This window comes from Crinia signifera, chromosome 2, assembly GCF_055691185.1.
Source record: "Crinia signifera chromosome 2, ASM5569118v1, whole genome shotgun sequence".
NCBI lineage: Eukaryota > Metazoa > Chordata > Amphibia > Anura > Myobatrachidae > Crinia > Crinia signifera.
The window spans coordinates 239,697,106-239,714,026 of NC_139218.1; the positions used below are offsets into that span (position 1 = coordinate 239,697,106).

At 39.8% G+C, this 16,921-nt stretch overlaps 1 protein-coding gene and 1 long non-coding RNA gene across 7 annotated transcripts in view; one reads left to right on the forward strand and one right to left on the reverse strand.

The window, feature by feature from the left end:
• The window catches only part of LOC146059010 (uncharacterized), a 118,594-nt gene extending 117,816 nt beyond the window's left edge, over positions 1-778 (forward strand). The window contains exon 3 of the long non-coding RNA XR_014470095.1: positions 546-778. This is a non-coding gene — a long non-coding RNA (uncharacterized LOC146059010). The remainder of the gene's footprint in view (positions 1-545) is intronic.
• AUTS2 (activator of transcription and developmental regulator AUTS2) overlaps positions 1-16,921 on the reverse strand; it is a 1,267,464-nt gene that overhangs the window by 320,236 nt on the left and 930,307 nt on the right. The gene's annotated exons all lie outside the window — the stretch shown is intronic.

Genomic DNA, 16,921 nt, shown 5'->3' on the forward strand with positions numbered 1-16,921 from the left:
TTTCCTTTCTCAGATTTATCCCTAGTTATAATCTCTGTGCATACCCTGCTTCCCCAGAGGCCTTCACTCCTCCCTCTCAAGGGCCTGTCAGCACGCCTCTGATCCCCAGGAGAGATTGAAGGTCTTGTAAAAACCAACTGCGAAAACAAGCATTCCTGTTCATTTATCACATTTAGCATGCGCACTTCCACGCTCATCAAAACCAGGCCTGTGCTTGCTAACTCATTTCCCTCTTCCAATTACAAATTAGTCCATTAGGCTGTCTGCAGTAGGCCCTCTGTTGCATCTTGGTAATGGCTTCTGAGATTTCCATCATAATCATAATGGCTCCCTGTGCAGCCATGAGGGCAGATGGAGGCCGCTCGTGGGTAATGAGCTATCACACTACCAAAGGGCACAGCTTTGGGTTCATTATTTAGCCTGGCTGTTTTGTGAAAACAGAAAGAAAGGTACGCTGCAAGGAGGGGGGATGGTTTAGCATATAAAATGAATAATTCTTCAAATATCTTCTTACTAACAAAGCCCTTTTTTTCATTGTGCTGCAGTCTCCAGTTGGTTTGAAGAAGTAGCTGCCGTTTGACAAAGCTTTGATCTCTTACTTTATCAGAGGCCCTCCCAGGGTGTTGGTAAATACACTGGTGTGCAATAAAAATGATTTACTTGAACTTCCTACTGTCAAATGGACTCTACAAACTGTGCTGAAAGTGATGATAACCTTTACTCCCCCATCGTTTAAACAGGAAACCCTAGGACTCTACAGAAGCATTTCCCTTAAGGATTCTGTGCAGCAATTCACTAAAGATGCCAAGGGACTAATAAGTTTGACAAGTGCTGGCTTCTGTTGTCAACAAGAAAATTTGAAGCAGGGTCTGGTCATGTACTAACTTGTTTTTTTACAGTTCCCAGCTTCTATAAAGCTAGATGCATCCTTAACATTTCGCTGCTTTCCAGCGATTTAGCGATAAAGACGTTATAAACTTAAATCAATTTCAATTAACCACAGTTTAATTGTTGATGGTCTCTTTAGAGTGGGAGTATTAAATGTGTGTTAATGCAGTTTTTTAAGTTTGTCTGTTTTGAGCAGGATAGGCAGGCTTGTAGACATACAAGATCACTGCCTGTAACTCAGTGATAGATAGTTTTCCCCATCACACTTTATTTTATAATCTGCGGGGTAGACTTGACACTTTTATGGGACAGTTTTCAAATTTCACATAATTGTCCTGCAAAACAAGAACATTTTTGTAGATAGAGCTATGTTTGATTGTAGAACATTTAAGCAGAAATGTTTCTGCTCTTGCGAATATTTTTTACTCTTGCAGACAAAACCCCATGACAGTAGTAGGAATCTTACAAGGAATAGTAAAATAATATTACAAGTGCTAGTAAACAATATCTAATACTGTATGTTAGTGCTACTGTATATCAACTATATGAGCTGGTTTATTATTTATGAACCCCTAGAAGACAAAAGAAGATTGTCATAAAAAACATAATTATTATTAACCCTTATATGTTGTGGAGTACTATGGTAACATATTATGCATGCAAATTGCATAACTCCCAACATATTGCCTGCATCAATCAGAACTGATGAGTGGCATCATCCAAGAAGGGTTTATGTCCTCTACAAAAGGGCCATGACGTCATGGGGCTATGCACCATGAGCCACACATCTCATTTTCTGCCACTGTTGGAGCATGCCCAGCTCTCGGTGAGCTGCTGGCCATGCCCCCAGTCGATCTGTCTCTGGTGAGTAGACATTGAAGGCATGTGCACAGCATCTATTCAGAGCAGTGAGTGACAGTGGGACTCCCAACTGCCCCCCTCCCCAAGGGACACTGCTAGCCACAAGTGGAACAGCATATATCCCACCTAAAAAAAATGTGACTGTCCCTCAAAAATTGGGACAGGTGGGAGGTATGATATTTCTTTATATATGTGGCCATTGGTGGTATAACCATTTCCCTTCCAAGAATTTATGACACAGGGGTGGATCAGAGAGGGGAGGGTGAGCGTGCAGCCTCTGTTCAGGCCACCTCCTCCCCACCACCACAAATTACCAGCTTTCACACTGTAAACTCTGAAACTTGCCAGGAAAATGGCTAGGGTGCCCATTGATTCCAGTGATTTCTGCAGTGTGCATGCACAGATATCCAGAAACAAGACATCTGTGCCATGGTTCCGGTACAGACAGATCTCTAGAAGCATGGCCTATGTTCCTGGTAACACCTTTAGGACAGAAGAAGAGTTAAGTATTTTGAATGGATGCAGGGCATGTGGTGTGGACACACCCTACAACCACAATAGATATTTCCATGCTGTGCCCCCAGTGAGTATGCCTGGGTCATCACATTAGAAATGATGCAGTCATTCGCAGAATGTCATAAGCTAACTTAAACCATATATGGAGATCATCAACATCATTTTACTGGGTGGGTCATCCATTAGGCATGATGGGTTGACCTTGCTTGATTGCAGGCCCTGAGTTTTAGTATGATATCATTTCTCCTTGCCATCATAATAGTTATAGTAAAGCTATCAGTAATTTGTTGACCACATTTAATATCAGATCTTCTTGGCCATATGATTATGTATTAAAGATTAAGGGCCTAATTCAGGATCATTCGGAATGGGGAGAATTCAATCCCGTTCCAATGTTTTCCAATGTTTGGTGGTCTGTGTATGTCCAAGCGTGTAATTGGGCATGTGTAGACCCCAGCAACGAATGGCCTTGGTGAGTTAAATACTTGACAGTGGCGGGAATGTGTCTCACCCATGGGAACGCCCAGCATTTTTTGGTTGTCCCCATGAAAATGCTGGGTGTTCCCATGGGTACGCAGATGGGTCAATGCCTGCCTGGGCAGGCGGCTGATGTCACAGGACATCAGCTGTGCGCCCCATCTTAGTTCAGGCGTACGCAAATAAAAGTCAGTTTCCACTGACTTCTGTTTGTGAAGGCAGGAGAAATCACACAATGGTCAGCAACCATCAAATGTATTCTTCTGCAGCTTAGGTATTTTTTTTTTTCATTACACATCCCCTCACATGATACCTAGGAGAATCAGCGACATCAAGGGGGCGGGCATTTGAAAATGCGGCGGTCAGTTTCTCAGGCACACGGTAAGCTGTGATGTTCGCAGCTTACGGATCCAAACTGAATCTGGCCCTTAGTTTTTATTACACGTCTAATAGTACAAAGCCCACATACAGTATGCCATTAGGTTTATTTCACTCTCCACAGGACCTCCCCCATTCACCATCTCGCTTCCTGACAGAGTACCAAAGGAGGAGTAATGCAAGGTAAGTGTAAGCTGATTAAGAACTACACTTGTGATAGGGAGAGAAGGAGATGTGTGTGTGTGGGGGGGGGGGGGGGAGGAGGGGGGGTCATGGATAATCAGAGTTTTTTTATTGAATAGATTTCACTTTGAGGAAAGAGGAAATGTACAGTGACTAGCTCATGCAGCCAGAACTTTTCTAGATACTAATAGGTACCGTATGCTGCCAACAGGAGCTACAATAAAATAATACAAAATAAATACAATCAGTGGGGCTATTGGTATTCTAATTGTAGCCTATATGATTTACAATAGTTTCAGTAGCCAGAGGCATGGTAAAAGATGACAGGACCCGTGTGCAGTCTTTGTCCAGACACCCTCCTCTCTAGCCAGCAGTGCAGTAGATTCTGAGCACTAGAGATTTAAGCTGGTTTCACATTGCAAAAATCTGCTTTCAACCCGTTTTTGTAAACGTGTCTTAAAACGGGTCAAAAGCCAGTTAAAACCCTCTCATATTGCATGTTTTAAAGGTATATTGCAGTTTCAATACCGTTTTTGTGTCTTCAGATTCAACTCGTTTCACCCATAGAAAGCCATACAATGTCATTTTAAATGTTTTTTTTTCCCCTGCTTGTGGATGGGGATCATGTGTGGTTATCATTTGTAGCAAATACCGTTTCTGAGCTGTTCAGACTACAGGGAAAATGGCTCAGAAACGTGTAGGATCCTGCTTTTAACACGTTTCAAAATACCGATATTCTGTAACCGGTAAATTGACAATGGAGCTTTCACACTGCAGCTGTTCCCATTTTAAAATGGTAAAAAAAAACGGCAATAAACCGTGTCAAAGCTGCAATGTGAAAGGGGCTTAAATGTACAAATCTTCATTATGTGGGTAGAAGCAGTATCAGTGACATTATCTTGAGCATGCCCATTGGTGCAGACCTGAGGAGAGCCTAGTGCTCATGCGCTGTGCTGGACGTAGTGGAGGCCACAACTGGCAGCGATCACTGGAGGGGGGAGTGTTCCCTCCCCTACATCAGCCTTCAAGATCTTAACACATCTTCTTGCTTCACCTTGATCAAGAAATGACGCAGAATATGTTATTACTGCATGTATTGTGTGTGTGTATGATACATTTATTTGAATGTTACTAGTAAACTCTATCAGATACCCATTCCATTAGGTTCAAAATGCTTTGTTTGTGGATTTCCTTGTCAGTGACAGTTGAAGAGGTGGGGCTGTACCACTGTCCAAAATTCAAATAGGGGAGCCTAAATATGACTTGACTGACAACTGATTATTGCCATACTAATTATTATCACAGTAGTGTTTTAAAATTGGTAATAAAATAACTAAATATTCCTATTTAACTTTATATCTTTTAAGTCTTATTTGGTTTTAGTAACATCAACAACTGGTATTTTAGTTTTTGAATAAAGTATAACAGTTGCTGTTTAATGCACAAACATTCATGTGTTTTAATACAAACAGACTTTGTGTAGGAGGTAAAAGATAATCAAATGTTTATGATGTAGGCATTTTATGAGATATACAACAATCTGTTGTGATCTACACTCTGTTACTGACTTAAATTACTTTTACATTTTGCTGCGTACTGTAGTTTTATTGTAACCATTATAATACTACATTGTTTATTTAATCAATGTTTAAAGTAGATAAACTATAAAGTGCCCATAACAGGAAAATAGTAAAAATGACTACTGTACATTTACATTTTATAAAACATAATTAAGCAAAGGTTTACCAGCAAAAGAGTGAAATGTAACAGAAATATTAATAAAATAGCAATTTATGTGAAAAAAGAAAGTTATGTTTTAATTTTTTTTTTTTTTACTTCCAAGTTATGGTCAGCAAGTTGGTAAATAATAACCATACATGTCTCAAAATTGGTAGGGCATATCATAAATGAGTGTCGCTTTTCCACTGGTGCACACAAAGGAAAGTGACATTTTTGTATGATGCCTTCATTAGTATTTGACTGATATGTTTATGCCAGACATGTCCTAACTGTGGCCCTTCAGCTGTTGTGAAACTAAACATCCCAGTATGCTTTGCCATAGTTTTAGCATTCTGTAACAGAAAAACTGTGGCAAGGCATAATGGGACTTGTAGTTTTACAACAGCTGGAGAGCAGTAGTTTGGACATGCCTGGTCATGCCTTAAGCATTGCTGGATGAATATGGAGTAGAGAAAAGTTCCATAAAAGTTCTGTAATAGAAGATGACCAGCCATTGAACACGAGAAAAGGTGCAGTGGCTAGGGAGAAAATGCCAGGAAGAAAGAATTCTGCAGGCTCAAAAAGAGGAATGCCATAAGCCTCAACCAGGGAAAAACAGTGATCTTGCTTAATAAAGGCCAGTAGTAGTAGCAAGTGAAGAACAAACACTCAAATTCTGGTGGCAAATTGGGTTCCTTGCAAAAAGAGTTACCGTTCCACATTTGATGTGTAGGTGAAGACTGGAAGGGATGAAAAACAAAAAAGGTGCAGTGGCTAGGGAGAAAATGCCAGGAAGAAAGAATTCTGCAGGCTCAAAAAGAGGAATGCCATAAGCCTCAACCAGGGAAAAACAGTGATCTTGGTTAATAAAGGCCAGTAGTAGTAGCAAGTGAAAAACAAACACTCAAATTCTGGTGGCAAATTGGGTTCCTTGCAAAAAGAGTTACGGTTCCACATTTGATGTGTAGGAGAAGACTGGAGGGGATGAAAAACAAAACAGAAAAAAACCCTGGTGTTGTGGGTGACTCCACTGGCCAAATGAAAACATCTTGAATTAAGGGAACAAGAGGCCTTGTGTACACTCGATACTTTAAGAATGCTCAGTGCTTCTGATGCTTTCCCACTGAAACTGGGACTTTGGGTTAAAGATCTAGCTAGAGAAATCCTTACAGGCTGAAATATGAAATATTTGGCAATAATAAAAATTCCCTGCCCAAATTCCAATAGTTTCCCCAGCAGATGGTAAAATTTTGTGTTTTGCACTTTGTATTGATTGTCCTACTGTGTATCTGTGTTGCTAAGCCTGCACTTTATTGTGTTTGATTGCTATGCATTGAATAGAACTTCCAGTGACTGTTTAAATATTAGAATTGTTAAGTAGTTAGTTCACTTTTTATAGTACACTACAATTTGTGTTGTTCTGTAGTTAATAATCACTGCCTGGAAGATAGGATATGAGAAGCATATAAGAGGGATGTGAAAGTGCAGGCAACAGATCTCCAATAAAGAGGACCTGGTGGTTCTACAGAGGGTAGCTCTGTGTTTGTAGATCTGGGTATTTGCGTCCTATGTAGATTTGTTGTGCCCCTTTTCCTCCTCTGACACCTGCTTGTGTGGGACCCCTTTTCAGCTCCACACTTAGAGGTTATTAAAGTAAAAATTAATCAGCTGATTACAGTGATATGAAGCATGCCTATATTCTCTCTGTGAATGCTTCTGTATCTGCATATGAAATGATACTTTATAGTGTTTTTAAGGAAAACACTGTAATTTAACATATTGTATGGGGACTATTTAAAAACCGGACCCGACTAGACCCCGGACCGCCGGACCGGACATCAAAATCTGCAGTCCGGAGCTTGTAGTGTCCGGTCCGGGGGGTGTCCCTTCCGGAGGGTGTGTTGTCCGGGGGGAGTCCCTGAGATAGCTATCACAAGGGACATTGGGAATGGGAGATTACAACCTCCCTGTGTGATCCGGACCGTCCGGTTTTTGCTACATGTCCGGACCATACAGGGAGGCTTTATTTCCCCCCTCCTCCTCTCCCTGGTGACAGGTATCACAGGCAGCTCCCCTGAACAGGACACCCCCGAACCGGACACTACAAGCTCCAAAATGCAGAGTTTGATGTCCGGTCTGGCGGTCCGGTGTCTTGTCCTGGTCCAGTTTTTACCCATACCCTATTGTATGCAGATAGAGCTGCATTCGCACAAAGAATATAGACATGCAGCACATAATTTTATTCAGCAAGGTCTGCTTGTGCATCTTATACACATATCAAAGCAAATAAGAGGCATTTTAATGGAAAAACTAGCACAAAATTAAGCTCAGAGCTATCAATATATGTACCCATACTGTCTTTAGCAAACATCGAAAAGGGAAAAATGTGTATTATAAAGTACCATGAACAGTTTATAATCTATTTTTGAAGGATTCGGTCACTTTTACACTATTTCAACCATACTGACGGCTAGTAGTTATAACTTACTTCCAATCTGTCATATCTCTTCGCGTTCTCTAACATGATAAAATATCCTCCCTTCTACTTCTACTCTCGTTCAGTGACCTTCATCTGGTATAGCTAGGACATAAATCTCTAATGCCTCTTTCTTTCCAGATTAATGTTAATAGTAATTAGCAATAACCCCCCCCCCCCCCATCCCACCTCATGATTCACAGCATATTCTTTTTCAAACTTTCAGATTCAGTCCTGTATCCTGAAGCACGTCCTCTTGTCATGTCACCCATGATAAAGTGCATTCCTGCAATTTTTTCTTTTTTTAATACTTTCTCATTCTCCTTCACAAGGTCTTTTTATTTGCCTATGTTTTAGAGTGTTTATAAGTCCAGCATTCATTGCAGAGCAGACTTAAGGGAATTCATGAGCTGCTCTTTTAAATGAAAACCCAAGCATGAGAAGAAGGAAAGCAGTGAACTTAGTCAATGTCATAAAAATGAAACATTCATTGTTCTCTAAAGTAAAATTGATAATCTGTGTGGAAGTATCATTAAGGGATAAGTGACATTTTAGACTTTGATTTGTACCTCAACGGATATATCTATTCCACACCTTTAAACATTTCCTCAAAGTAATATCCATCTTTATTAACTGCACAAGAACCTCTAACCTTTTCTAGAAAAGACGTTTCTAGTTTAAAATTGAAATTAAGATTATATTTGTGTATCTCATTTGCCTAAACGCTTTACTTTTGTTATAGTTCACACCAAAGCTTGCCATTAGTAAATGACATTTAAAGGCAATAGCTCCATGTACTGACATTGCTTGTCTATCAATGACAATCTGTTGGTCACCTGGTGTGAACACCTGATCGGTGCACAACATTTTTATGGCAATAGAAGATTTGCACTCCGATGTGGAGTAAGTGGAGATATTTTAGTCACACTCTCATTTGTACCTGCAATAATGTTGCAAATGGGACCTTATCAGTTAATATTAGTTTGCTATAAATACTGCTATAAAAATGCTATAAAGTATTATACTCGACGAAGGCATTCGCATAGGGGGTCTGCATATGCCCAAATACATGTTTGCACAGACCCCCCATCATCGGAATGGCGCTGAATTAGGCTCCTTCAGATTTGAATCAGGCCCATTGGCTCCAGTATAATCCCATGTCTGTAAAGTCAAAAAGTAAAGTGATCTCAGCAGAGCTATTGCCCATGCACGGTCATCATTCATTACCGATGCATACCTCTCTAAAAGAAACTGATATCGTCTAACCCATGGGCTACAATAGCTAAAGGTAATTAAAGATGTCAAGTTTCTTGGATATTGATATATTGGCCATTTTCTCCGATACCTTCTGTGGTATACCTTCAATAGTGATAATGTGGCAATCTGATTCAGAGGAGTGACTGGCCCCTATATATCTCAGAATCTATATGTGACATCTCACCAACTGAATAAACTTATGAAATGTATATAACATATTTTTCTGTATTTTCCTATATAAAGATATGCTTATTCTAATATGGCATCATAATCCAAAATGATGCCTATCCCAGGGATCTAGCCAGAACTTTGTGGGCCCCATAGCACATACAGTACTAAAGAGGCCCCCGGTCCTATTGCTTCTAGATAGACACCTCTCATCAGTTGTTAATCTTACGGCATGCCCCACAATGATGCCCTAATTCATTTTCTGATTCACAACAGTGCCTTATTTAATGTTATGTCACATTGTGGGCTGCCAATAGACATTATGCAATAGATTGTCCTCAGTTCATATTATATCATATTACAGTGCCCCAGTTCATATTGGGTGTTTATATTGTTCACAAACATATCTAGGTCAGCAGTCAGTAGGACAACAACACAATGTCAACATGCATTAGGTTGGCAATGTCATAAGGTCAACACAAGCAAAAGGTAGACATAAGTTTTGTTGTGTTTTTTTTGGTGTCAATGTCAACACCTTTGCACGAGGACCTCCAATTAGTGTAGCACATACCCTTGTATAGCTCGCTACCCTGACCTGGCCAGGTGCTTTGTTCTATTACCGCTGTAATCATCATAGTATACCATTCCTAATCAGAGTCCACCTGGATGGCAAAGCATGAAAAAGTTCAAAAATTAGTATATGTATTGCCGACCTAGTGCATGTCTATCTTTTAGTGTTGACCTATTGACTGTCTACCTAGACATTGTCTTTGAGCCATCCAGATCCTGTACTAATTATGCCACACAATAGCATCATTAATTCAAACTTTGACACATTACAGTGGCCCAGTTCATATTATGTAACATTATGAAACCCTCCAACTAATGTTATATCACATGACAATGATCAGGTCCGTAGGCATAACTAGATATATTGCAGGCTCTAAGGCAACATTTTGTAAGATCCCCTATGTACAACCCAATGCCTATCCCCAGAATATAAAACTTTTCGGGAAGAATGAAAGAAAACTCCAGGTGAAACAATATAAAAATCACTTCACACCTTCTTTGTCAATCTTTACCTTCTGTACATCCCAGACATCATGCAACTAAGTGTCTAACTGATTTACATTGATTTCAAGTCCAACTATATTCAGCAAAGAACAGTAGTTTCTATAGAAAATGCATTTGCAATGTGCAAGCCGGTACTGTGCTTTTAAAAAATTGGATTTGTATTGCAGGTTATTGTAGCATTTACTAAAGAGCTTGGTAAGAGGACACCTACAATATTTGTCTATTTTAGATTATTGTATGTTTATAGTAAAATAACCAATGTTTATGTACAGGGAACCCTGGGGACTTGTTTAACGGATGGGTTCCATATATTCCTGTGTGACACGTATCGAAGGTGGGGGCAATTCTGTGAAGTACTGTATAAGTTGATTTGAACCCAGAGGGCATATAGCTAAATGAGTGATGTTAAGCCCCATACCAGATGCATTGCTCATGTCAAGACTTATCACTCAACTGATGTTTGCAATGTAGCCACATTAAAAGAATGCATGTTAACTGACTTTACCCTAGTGTAGTCATTATATTGTATACTAAGATTACTTTTGACATAGTAATAATAGTAATAATAGAAGTAATTTCCCTGACATGCATGGATGTGATGGGTATGGATAAATCCCATAATTTTATATATAAATATTTATAAATACATTTACACACACGCACTCACAGGCATGCACACACACACACACACACACACACACACACACACACACACACACACATATTTACTTAATTATATAATAAAACATGATATACAGTATTAAACATACCTATTGTGGGATCATTAAGCTCAGATAATGATATGGACATCATTCCAATGCATATCTCTGCTCTAAAGTTTCCATTTCTTGTAACCATGTCTGCAATAGACGACTAAGAATTACAGCTTGCAGACTGTCCCTTTACTATTGTAAAGGTTAGGACTTTCCTGAAGTCCACAGACATTAACCTCATAAATATTCCCAGCTAAAAGATCTTATTAAAAAGGTAAGTATCCCCAGAGCAAAAAAGCCAACAAGCTGTAAATTTTATTTAATTTCCCAGGAGGTCTAGTCTCATACATATAATTAGCGTGCCGTATAGAACACTTTTTGTGTTTTGTCAATAAATCACATGGGGACAATCAACGTTTAAGAGGACAAGCTTTAATGATTTTTCAGACCCCTAAGCAATCTTGCTTGCCGTCAAGGTAATCTAGTCTTTAACCTTCTCTAACTAGAACTGTAGGCTGTAAATATTTGGTCGTTTTCCAAGTGCAAATCATATTATGACTGGGCAATCTGGAAAAGTTCTTAAGAAAAGGAAAGGTCAATATTAAATATATCTGTAAATCCATAGGAATTGGTTTTACAGGTGAACTAAATACCATTGAAACCCTTTCAGTGATTAATGAAAAAGGAAATATAAATGCAAATGTATTAACTTTTTTATGTTGAATATAACCAATTCTGACTTTCCCAATTTAGTTGTCTGTCTGTTAATATATAAAAGTTTTACATGAGAAGGGTCTCCAATTATTTGTGCCCATAAGTCATCCAAAATGTGTTAGTTCTTCTATCTATATTATTAGAGGGCTTCATTAAAGTGGTTGTCTTATCCACTCATGTGGATAAGTCCCCTGCATCACCCTACCGCCACTTTTGGAAAAACTTCAAGGGGGAAATGGTTCTTTGTGGCCTGTGATTTTATGAAACATGATGGGTCAAAGGGTTCAACATTGAGAGTTATGGTTTCCTAAATTGGATTTGTTTGCCCTTACACTAATATAATACATTGGCTTGTTTGGATTAGTTAAACGTTTCTCCCCTTATTAGTTTTGGATTTTCTAAACCTCTATGTCAGGGGTGGTCAAAAGATCGATCGAGATTTACCAGTAGCTCATGGACCTCTCGCCAGTAAATTGCAACCAACTCTTGTAGTTGCAGCTTGTAATTAACCCCTGAAGTGAGTAGTGGCTTCTCAGTGTTCCATCATGACATCACCCGTGCATTGCATGTGAGAAGCCTTTTGGATCAAGCTTGATCCGGATTCACCCCTGTGTAGGGATCCGCAGTGGGGATATTACTGACACTGTGGACAGGAGCTGGGGAAACACACTGCAGTGGCTCCATACAGACACTGGTTCCCTCTTTACTGCATGACCATCTGGCCCTGCTCACCACATCCTGACTTTCCAGGCCTTTTATCCACATTGCTTCTACAGTACTGTACTATATCTACCTTCTTGGGAAGGGGCACGTTGCAGTGCACTGTGCTGATTGTGGCATAATTGCATGACAACCATTACCATTACTAAATTCATTCTGTTATTACTGCAGCTGGTGCTGATGCATGGGGAGAGGGTGGGGGTATTCTGGACAGGTGGGAATTGCATGGGGGGGAGGTTATGAACTGGGAGGGGAATATTTTGCACAAGGGGAGATGCCAGTAGATCCCTGGTAAGTAAATGTATAAGCAGCAAATCCTGTGTTACCAAAGTCTGGCCATTCCCTGCTCTATGTCCTCAAGCATATGTAAAGTATCCTCTAATACAGCTATACCTTGTAAGGCAGGTAGGACAACTAAATGACATCTATGGTCACCCTACTATTCACAATAAGACACTAGAAGATGTCTACAACCACTTTGATATCACCAGTGGTAACAGTACAATGCCATATTATCTTTGCAATATTCTAACATAATCATGAACACAGTTTAATCCATCCGCTCAATTTTAGCTTAAAGTTCGAAGTGGTACAAATTATTCTAAATAGGAAACATGGGACAATTTACAAAAATGTTAGTTTTTAGAAGTGAGAGATGTTGCCCATAACAACCAATCAGATTATACTTATCATTTTTCTAGCACCTTCTAGAGAGGATATAAGCTAGAATCTGACTGGTTGGGTTACTTTTGGAAATATCATTAAGGACCATTAAGCTGAGCAGCAGGATTGGCCTGCATTCTACATGCAGAGTTCATCAAAGGCACTTAGAACTAGAATTGCGCACATATCCCTGTGTTTTAGTCTTGGTTTTGGTTCTAAATAATCATGTTTTAGTTTTAACTAAACCAGCCTTAAGTGTTTTGGTTTAAGATCTATAGTTATTCAAACATTTATAAAAACAGTTAAAATCATGTATCTTGGAAGGTAGTATGTAATATTACAGCATGGGCTACAGGTATTACTCTTCATATACTCTCCTACGTGAAATGGCATCTGAGGGAGGAACTTACAGATGTGTCCTTTACAATCCTGCGAGTAATCACCTGTCAGGTGTTTACACATCTTGGCTGCGATTCCCTGCAGCTTGCCGTGATTAGCCCATGTTTCTTTATGGAAGCGATGTAGAGGCAAATGACCACGAAAATTTGCAGGCATACTAATTTCTGCAAATTAGTGGCGCTTACTGCAGCCACGTCTGTAAATTCAATACAAAACTTGCCAAATCTCTTTTTCAGATCTGAGAACCGAACTTTTTGCGATCCGAGCTTGTGGTTAGACCTGTTCAAGTAATCTGTTCGGCTCGGAACCCCAAAGTTTTGGTGTGTTCAATTTTCTGGAAAACATGACTGTGCATCTCTACTTAAACTATATAAGAATTATTTTTTTTTACTTTGCATCATTGTGTTAGCTGAACACTTTAAAATAATTATAATTATAGATTTAAATCTCTGTAGATGTAGTGTTGTAAATAATGACAAAAATAGATAACTTTGCATTTAAAGATGATACACTCTGATAATTTAATATTTTTGGAAGAGTTTGATGTTTTGGTTCCAAAGGTATCTGCGGTGAGTGAAAGGCAATGTACAAGAATTGTATACTCATCTGCCCTGCATTTTGGCTACTGACAAAGGTCAGCTTGTCTGACCTCTGTTGAAACATGTAGAGAAATAAACAATTCACATGGGAAGGAAAGTGGAAATTAAATGAAAAGGCCTTTCACCGCAGTGTTTGCAGAAAGTGGAAGTATAGTGTAATTTTCCAAATGGAGGGCACAATCACCGTCTTGAAGAGACTCTGACAAGCATACTGGCTCTCCTGTTGGCAGGAAACGATACTGTTCATAACATCTCTGCAGTGACATTCAACACAGTGATCTATTCACTACCAATAAATAAAGCCCTGCAGTGCTTCAAACTCTGCTCTACTGCTTGGTGACACTTTTCAAGTAATATAGTCATATTTGCCCTCAGCTTACTCTCTGCAGCAGGTCAGTTATAGAAAATTTACTGCTGTAATGCAGAAGCGGAAATCAAATGTTGGCATTTAACTCTGCAATGTGCTAAGCAATCCTAACTAGCTGTCAATCTATAGCAGACATGTGATCTATTCCTCAGTATTCGTGCAGTAAAATGTGTCTGCACTGTGCAATATATAGCTCCTCATTCACGGATATCTGTAATCATTTTAGATTGTTTTACCGCTATTTGTTTTCTTTGTAACCCTCTCTAAATTCACTATTTGTTGTGTATATACACACATACATACACATACATACATAAAAGTGCTCTGGTTCAATATATATATATATATATATATATATATATATATATATATATATATATACACGCACACAAGTCAATATACATACAGTGTATGTATATATTATATATATATATATATATATATATATATATATACATTTGTTGGTAACGGCACTCCAACCAGGCTCCTATGAATCAGCTTGCCCGAGTGCTGAGCTAGGAGATGTCTCCAATGTAGAACAGTGTGGCTGGGTGTCCGCACTCACAGGTCTCTCATCAACAGAAAATACAATACACAGACACGGCGGTCTTTAGTTAAGCAACGTTTCGTGCTTTATTACACGTCCTCAGGCTCGCAATACAAAGATACAATAACTCACCTAAATAACTCCCCATCACCGTGCTGCGGGATTGCTGGCTGCCATCCTCCATCCGGTCATGTCTGACGTCACTGCTTTGTGACTCGCTCCAGCCGGAGCGCACGGACTTCCGGATAGGTAACCAAGCAACCCCTGTTAGCGGCCAAACAAAAAGTCTTAAAAACCCCCAGACAATTAGCTTTGTGTCCTAAAAATAAAAACCAAGTCAATCAACTAGGGATGGAACCTATTCCATTTGTGCAGAAATTTTAGCCAGCTAGCCCAGACATTGTCAAAATGACCCATGATATGTGGCCATTAGTACAAAGAGACCCCTCTAACAAGGGCTTTTCCCGCAGAACGATTTTACCCAGTTTCCAACGCCAACGCAATCTCAAAGATTGGTTGGTAAGGAATGATGTTTCCAACCATCAGAAAAAATCCAATAGTAACTTCCTTACCAGGAAACCAGGATGTTACAAGTGCATCAATTGCACGACTTGTCGATTTCTAGAAACGGGAAGCTACATCTCTCACCCCCACTCGGGGGAAAAAATCCCCATTAAACATGTCCTAACCTGTTCAAGCACCTATGTTGTGTACACAATAAAGTGTCCGTGTGGTCTCCTCTACGTGGGGAAGACCACCAGACAGTTAAGGAAAGAATGGCGACACACAGGTCGACCATAAGGCAATCTCTTGAGGGCAAAAAAGTGCTCAATGAACAACCTGTCCCCTGACACTTCAGAGAAAATAGCCACAGTTTGGCAGCACTCCGTTACAAAATCATAGATCAAGTCCCATCTAGCGTCAGGGGGGGAGATCGGGGTAAACTGTTACTCCAGTTGGAAACCAGGTGGATACACCGTCTAAACACGGTGCACCCCCTGGGCTTGAATGAACATTGTAGTTTCTCTTGTTTTTGTAAATACCCTGCAGGATATACGTGCATGTCATTTTCTGTCATAGTTGACATTACAGGTCTATCATTCATATTTGTATAGCCTGATCCTTTATATTGAACTATTTGCATCATCCAGTGTATTTACATTTATTCAGCAGGCATTCAGCGTATGTATCTTTTACAAATATGTGTCAGTTTCACTTTTTTGTTTACAGTGGTTGCTTGCTTATCTATACGGAAGTCCGTGCGCACCGGCTGGAGTGCGTCGCAAAGCAGTGACGTCAGACATGACCGGATGGAGGACGGCAGCCAGCAATCTCGCAGCACAGTGATGGGGGGTTATTTAGGTGAGTTATTGTATCTTTGTATTGTGAGCCTGAGGACGTGCAATAAAGCATGAAACGTTGCTTAACTAAAGACCGCCGTGTCTGTGTATTGTATTTTCTGTTGATGAGAGACCTGTGAGTGCTGACACCCAGCCGCACTGTAATATATATATATATATATATATATATATATATATACACAGTGGCGGATTCAGGGGGGGGGGAACCCGGGCACGTGCCCCCCCTGTCATTTATTTTGTAGCTGAGGACCAGGGCTTTCCAACGAGTCCAGCCCCGTATCTCTAGCCCCCCGGGAACCGGAGATATCGCCTGGCAAACCTGTAACGTTTTTTCCCCATAGGATAATATGGGACCCGTCAATTCCGACCCCCACCCGGTTCCGACGGCTGCCAGTTCCCGCCCTGGCATCACAGAAGCTTGTGGTTGATTTCATTCAAATCCAAATCGCTGGGCCTTCAATATGATATCAGGCTGGTCCAAATCGGTCAATCGGTTCCAGAGATATTGCGTGTAAACCGATTTTTTATTTTTGAAATGTAATTTCATGGCTGATCATGTTCTTTGAGGGCAGATTACTCTGGAACCAAACGTTCCAGTTTCATTGGACCAAAATCATTCAAAGCCCACTCAAAAGTTCTTCAATATGATACTTGTCTCATGTAAATGGGTCAGTTGGTTCCGAAGATATAGCCGGTTAAATGAGATATGTTACCATATATAATTTTGTTTGCATAGAAATTGAATATTATTTTGATACTATAAAGTAATGTAGCTATAAATTGAATATGTATATCATTTAAATGTTTACAGAATGTAGCAATATTTGTATTTAGGTAGTCT